This window comes from Schistocerca nitens, chromosome 10, assembly GCF_023898315.1.
Source record: "Schistocerca nitens isolate TAMUIC-IGC-003100 chromosome 10, iqSchNite1.1, whole genome shotgun sequence".
Lineage (NCBI taxonomy): Eukaryota > Metazoa > Arthropoda > Insecta > Orthoptera > Acrididae > Schistocerca > Schistocerca nitens.
The window spans coordinates 37,815,918-37,832,473 of NC_064623.1; the positions used below are offsets into that span (position 1 = coordinate 37,815,918).

The following is a 16,556-nucleotide window of genomic DNA, read 5'->3' on the forward strand; positions in this document are numbered from 1 at the left end:
TCATGGAGCTGCAACCGAGAAACTTAAGGCAGCTGGCTTCGGCGCTAGAGTCGGAATGGCTCTACATCCTTGTCGGTACCTACCATGTCTCGCAGCTAAAGGTCGTTATTCAGGTTTCTGATGGGTGGTCTCTTTAATGCGACTGGACAGTGTACTAATACTGGTTGTGCCTTTTCCTGAAAGGCTTTTGTCGCCAATACACAACATCGACTATTTTGTACTTTGTGCGGGGAGACTGTCGTTGTGCAGGAGCCGTGGGTTGCCTGTTGTCAGCGACCGTGGCATGTGGAGGCGGCTGCCACCCGCATTGTATGCATATCGCCAGCCGGCCCTCGTCATGAGGGCGGCGGTCTTTTCGCGTGCGGCAGTAGCGAACACTCCATATCCCTGCTGACCCTGGTATCGCAACTACACTGTGCACAGCATACTGACGTTTGCAAAAAATAGCTACAACTGTTAGGGAGGGCTCGAATCAGCCCAGTCTCTGTATGTCCATCTTTTCAGAGATGGTTGCATCCTGTTTGATACAGGATAGAAATTAAACACTTTCCAGCTGTCTTGTTTCCAAACTTATTTTATTTGGCTACCAGTTTCGCCAATTTACTACGCCATCTTCAGCTCACTGACCGACACAGGGGAAGATTCCAGCTCGGTTCTGGTCAAACCAGGGGCCAGCAATACTAGTATTAGTAGATTTCTGCTTGCTTTATCGATACCTTCAACCATCGTCTGCAGACTAGATTTCTGCTTGCTGTAGCCGACTGAGTCGGCAGATGATTGTTGAAGATATCGCTATTTACTAATACCAGTATTGCTAGCCCCTGTTTTGGTCACAACTGAGCTGGAATCTTTCTACAAGTGGTCAGGGGCCTTAAGAAAATGTTCAAATGGGTGTGAAATCTTATGGGACTTAACTGCTAAGGTCATCAGTCCCTAAGCTTACACATTACTTAACCTAAATTATCCTAAGGTCAAAGACACACACCCATGCTCGAGGGATGACTCGAACCTCCGCCGGGACAAGCCGCGCAGTCCATGACTGCAGCGCCCTAGACCGCTCGGCTTGACTTTTTCAATAGTATATCTTTTACATATATTCACGTAACTTCTTGGGCTAAGTTTTTACAGACACGTCATGATCAGAATTTTCATTTACCTTTCACAAATTTTCAATGTTCCATCCACCGGACGCACACTATTAAACAATTTGACGTGTTAGTCAAACATAGTATAATGTCGTGTTTGACACAAACTTTGGCAACCGATTTGACTAACAAGTTTGTCAACGCATGCCTTTGTCAAACATTAGCCAGTTGCTTGCCGAATTGTTACCATCGCTTTGAGATCAGACACCTGGAGATTGCACCTCGTACATTACACCTCGTATATTACCCACCAGTTGTCGTCCTGTATGCATCTCGCACTTCATCCACTACTGTCAAAGTATTTCCCGACACGATATGCGCAGCGGGACAGCTACTTCAAAAGTGAGGTTAAATTTGACAAACTGCGTACTTCCTTGACAAATATGCATATTGAAAACAGCGAATTTCACAAATAAGTTTAGTTCTTTATAGGGGCTTAATTCAAACGCTCTCTTCTGGAGTTACTGCTTTGTATTTCCGTTGCTATGCGGCGTCGCTAATCAAACATCGTCGTCTAAAGGGGAGACACGTAAAGGGTGGCCTTCACAACCCCCCCATCCCCCCCCACACACAAAGAATGTCACATGCCGATGGTGCAATGCGAGATCAGTACGCCTCTAGCGACTGATCCGTGGTTGAGGCAGCTCGCTTAAAAAAAATCTTGCATACAGTTCCTCCATGCAGTTGGTTGTTGATTAATTAAATCCCGGCATGTTATCGCAGTTGTGCGGAAAGCCGTTTCCAACGGTCGCACGAGCTAGCTAGTGACAAGGAGAACCTTAATCGAGAACTTTTCAGCTGACACTAAGGTGAACTTCTAGTTTATGTGATTAAGTTTAAATTCACCTTAAGTTTGTATCTTCAACCATGTTGACGGTACATTCTTGTGGAATGGGATGAATTTTTTCGAAACACCCTGTACAAATATGCGAAATGACTTATGATGAATGAAAATGACATTTCACATTTTCATTCGATTACGAACAACCATGCCGGAGGAACATGAGCAACTGAGCATTGCAGCAGAGATTGGAAATACCGGTTTAGTTGTAAGGTTTTTTAATTTTTCTATCTTAGACCACGACCGCTTTCAGGCTCTTACATGCCCATCGTCATGTGTGATTATTTTGTGCTGAGACCCCGAGAGCCGCAGTGGAGAGTATAGGACGCGGTGTACCACCAGTGAGCGCAGAGATGATGGACATGATGTGGTGTAAGCAGCGAAAAATTAAAACTTACAATTGAAGCGGTATTTTCAGTCTCTACTTCATTACATTAGCAAATGAAACTAAAATACTAATTTCATTAAAAATTATGTAGTGTCTCTTAATTATTACATCAGTTTGGTAATGGGGAAAAAAGTTGATTCTAACCAGAGTCGAACTAGAAACTTTTGAAGTAGCCGCCATGCAACTGTGTACGAAAGGTTTTGTTATGAACTTTGATTCATTATTATTCTCAACAGCGCCCACAGATTTTTCAAAGCATTTTTTTTTTTCCCGCATGTTTGGGAGAAGTGCAAGGTACTGCCATGGGAAATATATGTCCATGCACTGGCCTTGAAATCCTGTAAGTGTGAAGATAATGGAGGAGCAGCAGTCTGAAAGATCCCCTCGTAGGTCTGCTAACAATGTCAACTCGGCTTTTGCTGTATTGACGAGTATGCTATTACGAATAAGATGTGCTTCGCAGCCGTCTGCAGGGCGTGTAGAAGCCGACACCAGGGACCGGGGCCCAGCGCGGTGTAGGCGTGGTCCTTTGCCCCGGCGAGAGCCTATTTATACCGCAGCCAGCCCGGCAAGGTACTTTTTTTAAAGAAAACCGCTCCTAACGCGTGGCCGACCCATCTCTGGCGCCGACAGGGTGCCACACTTCTCATCTGCCAACATTTAATGTCTTTGTTTATAGAAATGTGCCAAGCTAGAAATTACTTATCTTGCGTTTATCGATCTTGGCGATCATGAACGGACCTCGCAATTTGCCGTAGTGTCTGCGCCCAAATGTGTGTGTGAATTCCGAAGGGACCGGACTGCTGAGGTCATCGGTCCCTAGACTTACACACTACTTAAACTTAACGTATGCAAAGAACATCGCACACACCCATGCCAGAGGGAGATTTCGAACCTCCGGCGGGAGGGGCTGCGCAATCCGTGACGTGGCGCCTCTAACCTCGCGGCCACTGTGCGTCCACGAGCTGTTTTTATGCAATTCGATTAAACTTCCATGTGTAATGAACACACCCCCATCTTTCACGTGTCTCTAATGCACGAACCTAATATCGTGTTAAACGTGTAAAGACTCCCGTAGGTGCTCAATTGGTCAAACTTAGTGTTTGTCAAATTATTTGGCAGTGTGCGGCTTTGTGTAACGTGTCTGTAAAAGAGGGACTGGCGTGTTACAGTCATTTTGACTGACGGGTGGTTTGAAAAACTAGTTCAACCGTTTACGCATACCTCTGTCAAACAATAGTCGGTTGCTTGCCGGATTATTATCTATAACTTAGAGATATCTGGCAGCTGGAGTAAGTAGCTTTCGAAAATTGTAAGTTTTTGTATCTTACATTGCATCCCCTAGTGTCAAAATCCACTCTAAGACATGAAATACGAAGAACTATGAAGAAATTACCCGAATGGGACGGAAATTGGTAGATGTGATGTGCATGTACAAACAAATGATTACAATTTCAGAAAAATTGGATGTCGTATTGAAAAGAAAGAGCTCCATAAATTGAGCAAATCATTAAAACGTTAGTCTACCTCTGCCCCTTATGCAAGCAGTTATTCGCCTTGGCTTCGATTTGCAGAATTGTTGGACGACTTCCTGAGGGATATTGTGCCACATTCTATCCAATTGTCATGTTAGACCGTCAAACTCCCGAGCAAGTTGCAAGGCCTGGCCATAATGTTCCACACATTCTTAAGTGGGGAGAGATCTGATGATCTTTGTTGCCAAGGTAGGGTTTGGCAAGCAGGAAGCCAAACGGTAGAAGCTCTCGCCGTGCGCGGACGAGCATTATCATGCTGAAATGTATGTCCAGGATGGCTTGCCACGAAGGGCAACAAAACAGGCCGTTCAACATCGTCGACGTAACATTACGCTATGAGGGTGTCGCGGACGACAACCAAAGGGGTCCCGCTATGAAATGAAATGACACCCCAGAGCATCACTCCTGATTGTTGGGTGACAGGCTGGTATCTCACTGCTGTCTGGAGTGTCCCCAGACACGTCTTTGCTGGTCATCGGAGCATGGAATCTGATTGACTGAAGTAGAAATGTCTTCAGTGATGAGTCCCGCTTCGAATTGAAGGGCCTTTAACACTGCCTGTAACCTTGATCACGACTTCCATTTGGCAAGGAAGAGTGTCCACACGTTTCTTCAGGGATTCCATATCCCTTAGAGCTATCAAATTGGGGTAATGTTGACTGCTGCGTCTCTCATGTTCTATGGGATTAAGAACGAGTTATTCAGTCGGCCATTCGAGGCTCGATACGGTATCTGAGTGTTTCTCAAACCAGGAGCGTATGCCTGAAGTCCTCTGGAAGTGGCTGTTGTTATCTTGTAAGACGGGAAAAACCACAGCATACACAAAAATGCAGAAGAAACGGCAAGACTGGATCACCGAGAATGCTGAAATAATCTGAATGAGTGGACGGAGTCATGGTACGAGAAATACCACCAAAACATCATAGACTGAACTAGTCCCTCCACAGACTGCTGGTTAAACGCCACCTTGCGCGTCTGTGCTATACGCCTCGTCAGTTAATGTCCAGTTGCTGTGTTTGCCCCCCTCTGAAGACGTGCAGCTTTACGTCCCATGTGCCACTATGGGCAATGACTTTTATCGAGGTGTTAGACGCCGAATGTCTTTACATGCAGTTTCCTTCAGAAATGGACCGAGAAACCGACTGTCATCGAAAAGACGTGACACTCGTATCCAGTTCTTGTCGATTATAACCTTTCAATGACCACAGATCTTCCGGCGTGTTAATTGCAGTAAGTGGTATACCATTTTGTGAAGATATGTTGGACAGTAGTCTTCGATTTAGCAGTTCGGACATCATCATTCATGGGGAGATTATGGGCACTTTCAAACATGATCTATCATTGGCATGTCTTCACGTCAACACGTGTAGCTGCGCTGATTCCATACAACCGACTGACACATACCACTTCATTGCCATGACCGTCTGGTTCCGGTTCTGCACCATATACAACACTCAAAAAGTGACCAGCGTGCTCCTTCAAGGAGTGTGACTGAAGTTATTTTCCTGCGAGCTTGCGTCCTTCATGACGTCGACCACCCATAGTTTTCTGGAACTTCCAAGTGGACGTGTTCCGTCGGGTCTTTACACCAGTCTTCAGGCATACGAGTTACATTTCCCGCTCACCGAAGTCTGCCCTTATTTTCTGGACAATGTTTAGATGCTGTTTTTTTGTCATCAGTCTATTGACCGGTTTTATGCGGCCCGCCACGTATTCCTTTCCTGTGCTAACCTCTTCATCTCAGAGTAGCACTTGCAACCTACGTCCTCTATTATTTGCTTGACGTATTCCAATCTGTGTCTTCCTCTACAGTTCTTGCCCTCTACAGCTCCCTCTAGTACCATGGAAGTCATTCCCTCATGTCTTAGCAGATGTCCTATCATCCTTTACCTTCTCCTTATCAGTGTTTTCCACATATTCCTTTCCTCTCCGATTCTGCGTAGAACCTCCTCATTCCTTACCTTATCAGTCCACCTAATTTTCAACATTCGTCTATAGCACCACATCTCAAATGCTTCGATTCTCTTCTGTTCCCGTTTTCCCACAGTCCATGTTTCACTACCATACAATGCTGTACTCCAGACGTACATCCTCAGAAATTTCTTCCTCAAATTAAGGCCGGTATTTGATATTAGTAGACTTCTCTTGGCCAGAAATGCCTTTTTTGCCATAGGGAGTCTGCTTTTGATGTCCTCCTTGCTCCGTCCGTCATTGGTTATTTTACTGCCTAGGTAGCAGAATTCCTTAACTTCATTGACTTCGTGACAATCAATCCTGATGTTAAGTTTCTCGCTGTTTTCATTTCTACTACTTCTCATTACCTTCGTCTTTCTCCGATTTACTCTCAAACCATACTGTGTACTCATTAGACTGTTCATTCCGTTCAGCAGATCATTTAATTCTTCTTCACTTTCACTCAGGATAGCAATGTCATCTGCGAATCGTATCATTGATATCCTTTCACCTTGTATTTTAATTCCACTCCTGAACCTTTCTTTTATTTCCATCATTGCTTCCTCGATGTACAGATTGCTTCCTCGATGTACAGATTGATTCCTCGATGTACAGATTGATTCCTCGATGTACAGATTGATTCCTCGATGTACAGATTGATTCCTCGATGTACAGATTGATTCCTCGATGTACAGATTGATTCCTCGATGTACAGATTGATTCCTCGATGTACAGATTGAAGAGTAGAGGCGAAAGGTTACAGCCTTGTTTTACACCCTTCTTAATACGAGCACTTCGTTCTTGATCGTCCACTCTTATTATTCCCTCTTCGTTGTTGTACATATTGTATATGACCCGTCTCTCCCTATAGCTTACCCCTACTTTTTTCAGAATCTCGAACAGCTTGCACCATTTTATATTGTCGAACGCTTTTTCCAGGTCGACAAATCCTACGAACGTGTCTTGATTTTTCTTTAGCCTTGCTTCCAGTATTAGCCGTAACGTCAGAATTGCCTCTCTCATCCCTTTACTTTTCCTAAAGCCAAACTGATCGTCACCTAGCCCATTCTCAATTTTCTTTTCCATTCTTCTGTATATTATTCTTGTAAGCAGCTTCGATGCGTGAGCTGCTAAGCTGATTGTGCGATAATTCTCGCACTTGTCAGCTCTTGCCGTCTTCGGAATTGTGTGGATGATGCTTTTCCGAAAGTCAGATGGTACATCGCCAGACTCATATATTCTACACACCAACGTGAATAGTCGTTTTATTGCCACTTCCCCCAATGATTTTAGAAATTCTGATGGAATGCTATCTATCCCTTCTGCTTTATTTGACCGTAAGTCCTCCAAAGCTCTTTCAAATTCCGATTCTAATATTGGATCCCCTATCTCTTCTAAATCGACTCCTGTTTCTTCTTCTATCACATTATACAAATCTTCACCCTCATAGAGGCTTTCAATGTATTCTTTCCACCTATCTGCTTCCTCTGCATTTAACAGTGGAATTCCCGTTGCACTCTTAATGTTACCACCGTTGCTTTTAAATGTCGCACTCAGCCAAAGACATTATCATGATGTTTTTGTTTAAACAGTAAAAGGTTTCCAATCATCTGCCTTTGTGGTACTGATCTAGAAGGCAAGACTACGCAGGTATGTTTTTCTTTTGTGTGTTTATGAACCCATTGTCAAAATGGTTCAAATGGCTCTGAGCACTATGGGACTTAACATCTATGGAGATCAGTCCCCTAGAATTTAGAACTACTTAAACCTAACTAACCTAAGGACATCACACAACACCCAGTCATCACGAGGCAGAGAAAATCCCTGACCCCGCCGGGAATCGAACCCGGGCTTGGGAAGCGAGAACGCTACCGCACGACCACGAGCTGCGGACGAACCCATTGTCCGAACTAAGAAGTTTATATTATCGCATGGTAGTTTTTTAATGTTATCCGGCTATGTATTACACTTCATGATGTGTTAATGGGGATACATGTGCAGTGGTGTAGTTTCTTGAAGGTAACTCAAAGATTTGAGAATGTATTTTTAATTTTTTTATGACACTTTGGTACATCAGCAGAGCTAGTTCAGACTTTTGCTACCTTCCAACAAATTGCTAGGTAGTTTACAACACAAATTTCAGTATCGATAACTTATATTAACTAGTGTGACAAAATGCCCACGATTCTCAGCTTAAGAAACTAGTTTCTAAATGAGCGAAATAATCACACAGATACTCCGAAACCTAAACTATTCGGTTATATTTTAATGCCAACTTGGAATAATAATTCTGCGAGCAGCTTACGAATTTTTATAGCCACTGTTCTAAAATGTATAAACTTAGTCTAGAGAACTTTTTGTTTCGTTTCAACAGTCTCTACAAGTAGCCATCCTGATTCCTTTCTGCGTCTAGGGCAGCCCAAATATCATTGGTTCGATGTTCCCACAGTCGTGATGTGCTGATGATATGACGTGAATTCTGTGGAGATGCTGTCGGTAGTAGCCATGGTTGAAATAAACAGTTCATTTGAGTAAATGCTATAACTGAATCATGGAGGGCGAGCTGACTACATTCTCCACCTCGAATAACGTTTGACTGGTGAAGATGATTATACACTTCATATGGAGGAACAGCTCAAAATGGTTAAAATGGCTCTGAGTACTATGGACTTCACATCTGAGGTCATCAGTCCCCTAGACTTAGAACTACTTAAACCTAACTAACCTAAGGACATCACACACATCCATGCCCGAGGCAGGAATCGAACCTGCGATCGTAGCAGCAGCGCGGTTCCGGACTGAAGCGCCTAGAACCGCTCGACCCCAACGGCCGGCTGGAGGAGTAGCGGCTAAGCTCTCATGAAACAAAGACCACTTAAATTTGCCCAAATCATTTGCTGCAAGTAGATATTCTATTTCCTCATTAAATAGCGCCCCCTTAGGAGAGTGAAATTATGCGTGTTGTAATATCATAAACCATTCCTTCATTCTCCTATTCGTTGTAGTCTCGTGTTTAATCTCAGTATGTTGATGTTTGTCTGTAGTCTTCTTGACTGCGACGCTAGTTTGTTTTGCCTGGATACCGTTTTGAATGTTTACTGACAGTTTCATCTCAACAGGCGTTAAACCGGTAATGTAATCGTTAGTTGTCAAGGCAGGCCCTGGATAACATTCATATTAGTAAACTTCTCCATTTGTGGTCGGCACAGCGTACAAAATTATCGCGCCGCCAAACTCATAAAAAAAGTAAAAAAAATGCGGAAGACACTCGTGCGGACTAAAACCGAGAATTGCTCCTCGTCTAACACGTGACTGGACCTGCCAGAGCGCTCAGGCAGCGTGTGTGGAAGCGCAACCGGCGAAGCCTGCGGCACCAGTGTCAGGCAGAGGAAGGGCGCTTCTGAGGTTTCCACCAGACAGCTAGCTGTTGTCGAGAATACGGTCATAGCTTTTACAAAAAGACTTAATTTCCGACACACCGCCTGCATTATGGTGCAACACAACAAATTTTCTCACGCGAATACAGCTAAGTTTATGTTTCTACTTACCTCCAATGTAAACATACAGACAGAATTGTTGACAAAGGAAACAAGCTAAACAGCAGTTAAAGCAACACCCTATTGGCGGAGTTATCTATACAAGCTGTTCATAGAAAGTCACACATTCCTGTAGGATGTAGTATTGGTGCAAACTAGAAGAAACTTTCTTCTACAGCCGGCCGTAGTGGACGAGCGGTTCTAGGCGCTTCAGTCCGGAACCGCGCGACTGCTACGGTCGCAGGTTCGAATCCTGCCTCGGGCATGGATGTGTGTGATGTCCTTAGGTTAGATAGGCTTAAGTAGTTCTAAGTTCTAGGCAATTGATGACCTCAGATGTTAAGTCCCATAGTGCTTAGAGCCATTTGAACCATTTTGGAACTTTCTTCTACACTGGCTTCCCCAAATTAAAGCAACAATAGGAATTTTTGCAAGGTTGCGTTTATTTTGCCACAAAACCGTGTAAACAGGTGATAGTAACGTAGAAACAATGAAAGAATACAGAACGTAAACAAGTTCAACATACATAACGATGGACAAAAATATTCTTCTTTTTTTCTTTTTTCCTTTTTCTTTTTTTTCCAACTTAAAGAATTTGCACAAGCATTCTAGCAACTGGTTAATGCGCTGAGTACGGGGTGTGACCACCTCTGGAATCTATACAGACTGACTACGACGGGGCATGCTGTGAATGATGTCATCAGTCTCATGTTGAGGCAATAACGCCCATTCTTCCTGCAGAGCTGCCCGCAAATCTTCGAGAGTGGTTGGTGAAGGCTGTCGTCATGCAGCCCGTCTCCCTAATGCGTCCCAGACATGCTCTATGGGACTTAGATCGCGAGATCGAGCAGACAACGTCATGCGTGCAATTTCTTCCATTTCCAAAAAAAAAAAAATAATAATAATAAGCCACCCCTCTCGTGCACTATGAGGTCAAGCATTGGCGTCCGAAGTCTGGGCCCACAGCACCACGCAACAACCCCGCGTGAGACAACAAGATCTCCTCACGGTACCCACTAGCAATTAAATCTTGCTGATTCTCCCGTAAAATTTCATGAAGAGGAGTTAGATAATCCCTGTCCACACCATTAGCGATCTCTTTCCACAATGTTTGGGTCCCGAAATCGTGCACTCCAGATGCGAATCCGTCGAGAATCACACTCCAGTTGCAATTGGCACTCATCTGTGAAAAGAACGTGGGCTCGCCGTTCGACCGCCCAGGTGACGTGTTGACGGGTCCACTCTAGACGTTCTCTTCTGTGAAGACACGCCAGAGGTAAACAAACAGGTCTCCAACAATAAAGGTAACTCTGTTGAAATCTTCTGTACACCGTCTGCCTCTGTACAACACGTCCAGGGGATGCTGCGAGCTCAGATGCCAGTTTCAGTGCCGTAGTAAGGCGGGACCGTCGTGCCCTTACAGCCAAATAACGGTCCACTGTTTCTGATGTCACACGTGTTCGGCTTTGTCCTGGTCTCTGGGATACGGTTCGGTTTCTATAAACTGGCACCTCATCCGAGAAACAAAATAACGATTGATGTTACGCCATCGGGCCACATCAGTTTCGGTCTCTCCTGCTTCCTTTCTTTCTATGTACCTTCACCGCAGAGAGTCTGGTAGGCATTTTCTGTGTCCATACTGTACCGTCTGTGACTGCGTACACGGCGATTGTGGATATGTGACTGCCCGGCAAACATAGGTGCCCTGAAGACGTTGCTGGCATTATTGTCCGTTGACCGGAATGCCATCTTCCGTGCAGAACACGACTTCTGTTGACAGTTTGTATTGTTATATCGTGAATTTGACACAGGCCGGTGAAATAGTAGTTCGTTGCTTTAATTTTGGACACCAGTGCCCTCTTGAAGTATGGGCTAATCTTCATTGTCATCTCTGTGTACGTAGGAGACATCGTCGGCAGCGCTGCATATTGTTACCACGTATCCCAACACATCCTCCAGTCCTCCTTCGCAGTGAATGACGCACTCTTTCAGTTACACCTTGTTCCATTCAGAGTGCGTCACATGCATTGGTGATACGTTCCTGTTACGTCTGCACAGTTTCGATAGCCTGGGCATATAGCGATGCCTTGAAGCGCCACCATAGCCAGGAATCCAATGGGTTCAGGTGTAGTGAATGGGAGGCCGTGCTGCCGACCTCCTCGACCAGTATGTCGCCCGTGAAATGTTGCGGTGACGTACAGTCGCACGATCTGAGCAAAAGCGGCCGGCGCCACATCATGCATGAACCACAGTCGTTGCTTTTGCGCAAGGGTAACGTTCTCTGTTGATTTGTTCCGTAAAGTTTATGGCCATATGAGTCTTTCACCGACAATTTCTGCCCACACAGTGATACTGAAGCGATCCTGATGGCTCACCTCCACGATTGCCCGATGATTTGCATCTGCCCACACACGCGTCTTGTGCTACTCGTAGTTTACTGTCTCTCTGTTGTGAATCCTGCCTCGTCTGTAAATAAAATGCAGGCCGTGAACTTCGCATCTTCAGCAACCTGTTTGGAAGGCTCAGCAACGTGTTTGGAAGGCATTTGCAGAACTATAATGGGACATGGTGGTATGCCGGCCTAGGAAATTGGACGCGTGTCATGTCCTGTAAATTACAACCATACGTGCGCAGTGAATTGCAGTAACAAGACTGCCTACTGTACCAAATACTACACATTACTAGTCAAAAATACGTGGGTTCGAACTTGTAATAGTGGCAACTATTTCTTTACAGCTCGTACAAAATAGGTACGTGTTTAAAAGTTTTACTGACCTTCACAGTAGTCACCAGCATAGTGTATAACCCGTTGCCAGCGATGTGGAAGTCATAGGATACTCCTAGCAGTGCCAGTTGCATTGACAGTTCGAGCGGCGCGTTCTGTTGCCCGACGAATTTGTAGCAGTTCTGAAGCGAATGCCGTGAAGTGTTTCCTTCAGTTCAGAAATCGAGTTGAAATCACGAGGGCTGAAGTCAGGGGAGTGCAGAAGTGGTACAGCACTTAGCAGCCTCATCAAATAAACAAATCTGTAACATCTTGCACTGTACGTGCTTGAGCATTGTTCTGCAAAATGACGGTCAGGTCCTGCGGAAAGTGTCATCACTTCTCTCTCTAAGCTGGTCGTAGGTTGTGTTCCAAAAATGAACAGCATAGAGGCAGAAGTGATGTCAATTTCTGCATGACCTGACCATCATTTTGCAGGACAATGCTCAAGCACGTACAGTGCAAGATGTTACAGATTTGTTTATTTGATGAGGCTGCTAAGTGCTGTACCACATTCTGCACTCCCCTGACTTGAGCCCTCGTGATTTCAACTCGATTTCTGAAGTGAAGGAAACACTTCGCGGCACTCGTTTCAGAACTGCTACAAATTCGAACTGTCAACAAAACTGGCACTGCAAAGAGTATCGTACGACTTCCACATAGTGGCAACGGGTTATACACAATGCTGGTGACTACTTTTAAGATCAGTAAAACTTTGAAACACATATATATTTTGTACGAGCTGTAAATAAATAATTGCCACTATTAAAGTTCCAACCCTCGTAAGACGTCCAGTATCTCAACAGGCATTGGTTTACAGTCACATAATTCTTTTCTACTTTTGACCAATACTACATCCTATAGGAATATCTGACACATCTTTCTTAAATACTTTGTATTCAAAACGCCTTATTGGTAGAAAATTTTAATCAGTTAGTATATAATGTTTGTTTGAAGATACGACGTTATCGCGACGAATACTGTGTGCAGACAGCCAACAGAGCACTCCGCTCTCCGGGGCTGTAGAAAATAAGTTTAAAGTCTGTATTTCCAAGAAAAGTCTATAAAATCTGAAATATACGTATGGGCTACATCTGTGTAGTTACTCCAAGCTTGTCTCTGGTGGGAGGATGGATAATGAGCTGCCAGGACTTCGTGGGAGCAGGTAGGGTTGAGGGGAGGGCGTGGGGGGGGGGGGAGAGGAGGGGTCGCTCCAGTTTCGATGCATGACCGTCCAGCAGTACCGTCCATTGACGCGTTATTGTGGCTCCGTAAACATGTCGGGAAGCTGGAGAATCCCGGATTTATTTTAATTTAGTATCGCAAAAGTGCGCCTAAATGACAGTATTCGGAGATATGCAGGCAGCACGTGTGACTGAATTAACGCCTTTTTTGTTCTGTTTCAGGTGAGTGGGTGCTGTTAGGAGGCAAAAATCATTTCTCACAGCGGACCACATCTCCACACCAGACAATGAGCGACTGGTAGCAAGGTAAGCATGTGTCAGGATGGAAGGGTCTAAGAGACATTTCCAAACGAGAAGCGAGTAAAACAGTTTAAATTTCATGACGCAGTTATTAATTACGTGTCGCATGTGTGATCAAAGAAGTGACACACTTGTGGTTAACCGGCGTTGTTGCCGGAACAATTGCGCCTGACATCAAAAAAGCTGAAACTCCACCTGAAAAATACATCTTTAATTGTGGATAGTTTGGAAGCGTTTTTCGGGATACTGGACAAGATCAATATATGTAATGTTCGCAAAAGGTCTCAGTTACTAACAAAGTGCGTTTTTTGGGACATTGACACCATTTAAAAAAATAAAATATATAGTTCTCATCCAGATTTAGGCTAGTAATAAGAATCTTTTGCAATGATAGACTTGATAACTGTACAGATATTCCACTACTGTACCGTTTCGTTCTTTGTTAGTGGCAATCAGATCACTATCTGACATGACGTTAAACGTAAACACTTGTGGCCGCATTCTGTCTGCATTCTAGTGCTTTGGTATGTCACCTTTCCCTCAAATAAGATGTAATTACTTTGTATATAATGTAGAAGGTTTTGTGAACAGGAAAAATCGCGATATTTGTGTTTTATTTTAGGCCAAAACGGTTAATTTTGTACTAAAAAAGTCCTTCCTGCCGATAAGCACAGGCCCGAATCTAGTACGGTGAAATAAATCGGTCATTCAAAAAGAGTGCTGGTTATAGTTTCCTCTTCAGTGGCATTTACTTCCATATTGTTTCAAAATAAGGAATAGTGGACTCGGTGTATTGCGTCGCAACTGCTTTCCGGCATTGCAATGTCTCCTTAGTTTTTGATAAGCTTCATCAAAGTCGGTGAATTCAGTGGCAGTGCATGGGCAATTCACTACTGACCTATCCTCGTGATCCGTTCTCGAGGTCTGTCCGTGACACCTGTCATGTCGAGATAGCAGTTTCCGCAATATGTGGACCTGGTCAGTACATTAGTCGATAATTGCTGTGGACGGAGAAATAAGTCATTCATTCAAAAAGAGTGGCTGGTTGCAGCTTCCCATGTTAATACTAAACGTCGCACGTTTCTCTACAGCATTGTGTAATGGACAGTAGCGGAAATGCTTAATGGATTGGCGTTGCTTCACTTAGATGCTGATTTATTACTCTGGGAGATAAGTGTTTACTTTTTAATGATTTCTGTTATCTTTGAGAAGAATCTGTGTCATATATACTCGAATTGCCTTTACAATCAGGAGGTATTGAATAGAATTGGGGAGAAGAGCAGTTTGTGGCACAACTTGACTAGAAGAAGGGATCAGTTGGTAGGACATGTTCTAAGGCATCAAGGGATCACCAATTTAATACTGGAGGGCAGCGTGGAGGGTAAAAATCGTAGAGGGAGACCAAGAGATGAATACACTATGCAGATTCAGGAGGATGTAGGCTGCAGTAGGTACTGGGAGATGAAGAGGCTTGCACAGGATAGAGTAGCATGGAGAGCTGAATCAAACCAGTCTGAGGACTGAAGACCACAACAACAACAACAACAACAACAACAGGGTTTTCTCCGATTATTTACAGAAAGTTTGCTGTGGTCCACAGACGTGCAAGTAATCCATTGCTTGGAGTCCCGCACTAAAAAGTCGTAGGTTGAAAGCCACGGAAAGAAACAGTTATTGCCTTTAAAAAACATGAAAAATAATGGTTGTTTTTGTAACATTATCTCACAAAATAAATAATGGAGCCGCGCATTGCGTTTCAATTTGTGAATTACCTTGCCTTTGCGTCGGGCCCCCTAGTTGGAAGAGGACTTTACTGACTCTCCGGAGCAAATCTATGGGGAAAAGTTGGAAAAAAAAGATCAGAGCCCAAAAGCCAATAAGGATCATATTAGCATTAAATTTACTTCATTTTGGAGTTAAATGACCCAGTCTCTCGCACGCACTGAAGCGAATTACAAAACGTACGTCAACTGAAGTTGTGTGTACCCATCTGCGTTAGTCGATGTCTCTGTCGTATATTTCATTAGTGGCACTCATTCTGGGACAGCTGGTTCGAATGCTGGTGGTGGAAGACATTTTCACCGCCAGTATTTGGCCGGCAAGGGGAAGAGAGGTCCCTTATTCGCAGACCTTACGCCAGTGTCGTGGATTACATTACAGACCCCGTCCGTAATATTTTATCGAATGAGGGCATGTGACCAGTGCGTCAGATCGGGACATAAAGCTTGGCGGCCCCTTTGGTCCTATGTGAGAGGAACAGGCTATGTGTCGGCACCAGTTGATACCCGTCATCATCATCATCATCATCATCATCATCATCATCATCATCATCATCATCATCATCATCCAACACGAACATGTCAGTACACCGTACACGCACTGGTGACAGCCGTGCTTACGATACGCGAAGGAACTTGCCCCCCCCCCCCCTTTCTTGCAGCGGTGTACCGTAGGACTCTAGAAGAGCGTAGCGTTCCAAAAGACTGGAAAAGGGCATAGGTCATCCCCGTTTTCAAGAAGGGACGTTCAACAGATGTGCAGAAATATATACCTATATCTCTAACGTCGATCAGTTGTAGAATTTTGGAACACGTAGTATGTTCGGGTATAATGACTTTTCTGGAGACTAGAAATCTACTCTGTAGGAATCAGTATGGGTTTCGAAAAAGACTATCGTGTCAAAACCTAGCTTGCGCTATTCGTCCACGAGACTCAGAGGGCCATAGACACGGGTTCCCAGGTAGATGCCGTGTTTCTTGACTTCCGCAAGGCGTTTGATACAGTACCCCACAGTCGTTTAATGAACAAAGTAAGAGCATATGGATTATCTGACCAATTGTGTGATTGGATTGAAGAGTTCCTAGATAACAGAACGCAGCATGTCATTCTCAATGGAGAGAAGTCTTCCGA

The 16,556-nt window shown here is 44.2% G+C and overlaps 1 protein-coding gene and 1 long non-coding RNA gene across 3 annotated transcripts in view; both read left to right on the forward strand.

Moving 5' to 3' along the window:
- Positions 1-16,556, forward strand: part of LOC126210060 (alpha-actinin, sarcomeric) — a 488,112-nt gene that overhangs the window by 293,002 nt on the left and 178,554 nt on the right. The window lies entirely within an intron of this gene.
- Positions 1-16,556, forward strand: part of LOC126210063 (uncharacterized) — a 193,728-nt gene that overhangs the window by 122,662 nt on the left and 54,510 nt on the right. The window contains exon 3 of the long non-coding RNA XR_007540602.1: positions 13,569-13,652. This is a non-coding gene — a long non-coding RNA (uncharacterized LOC126210063). The remainder of the gene's footprint in view (positions 1-13,568; positions 13,653-16,556) is intronic.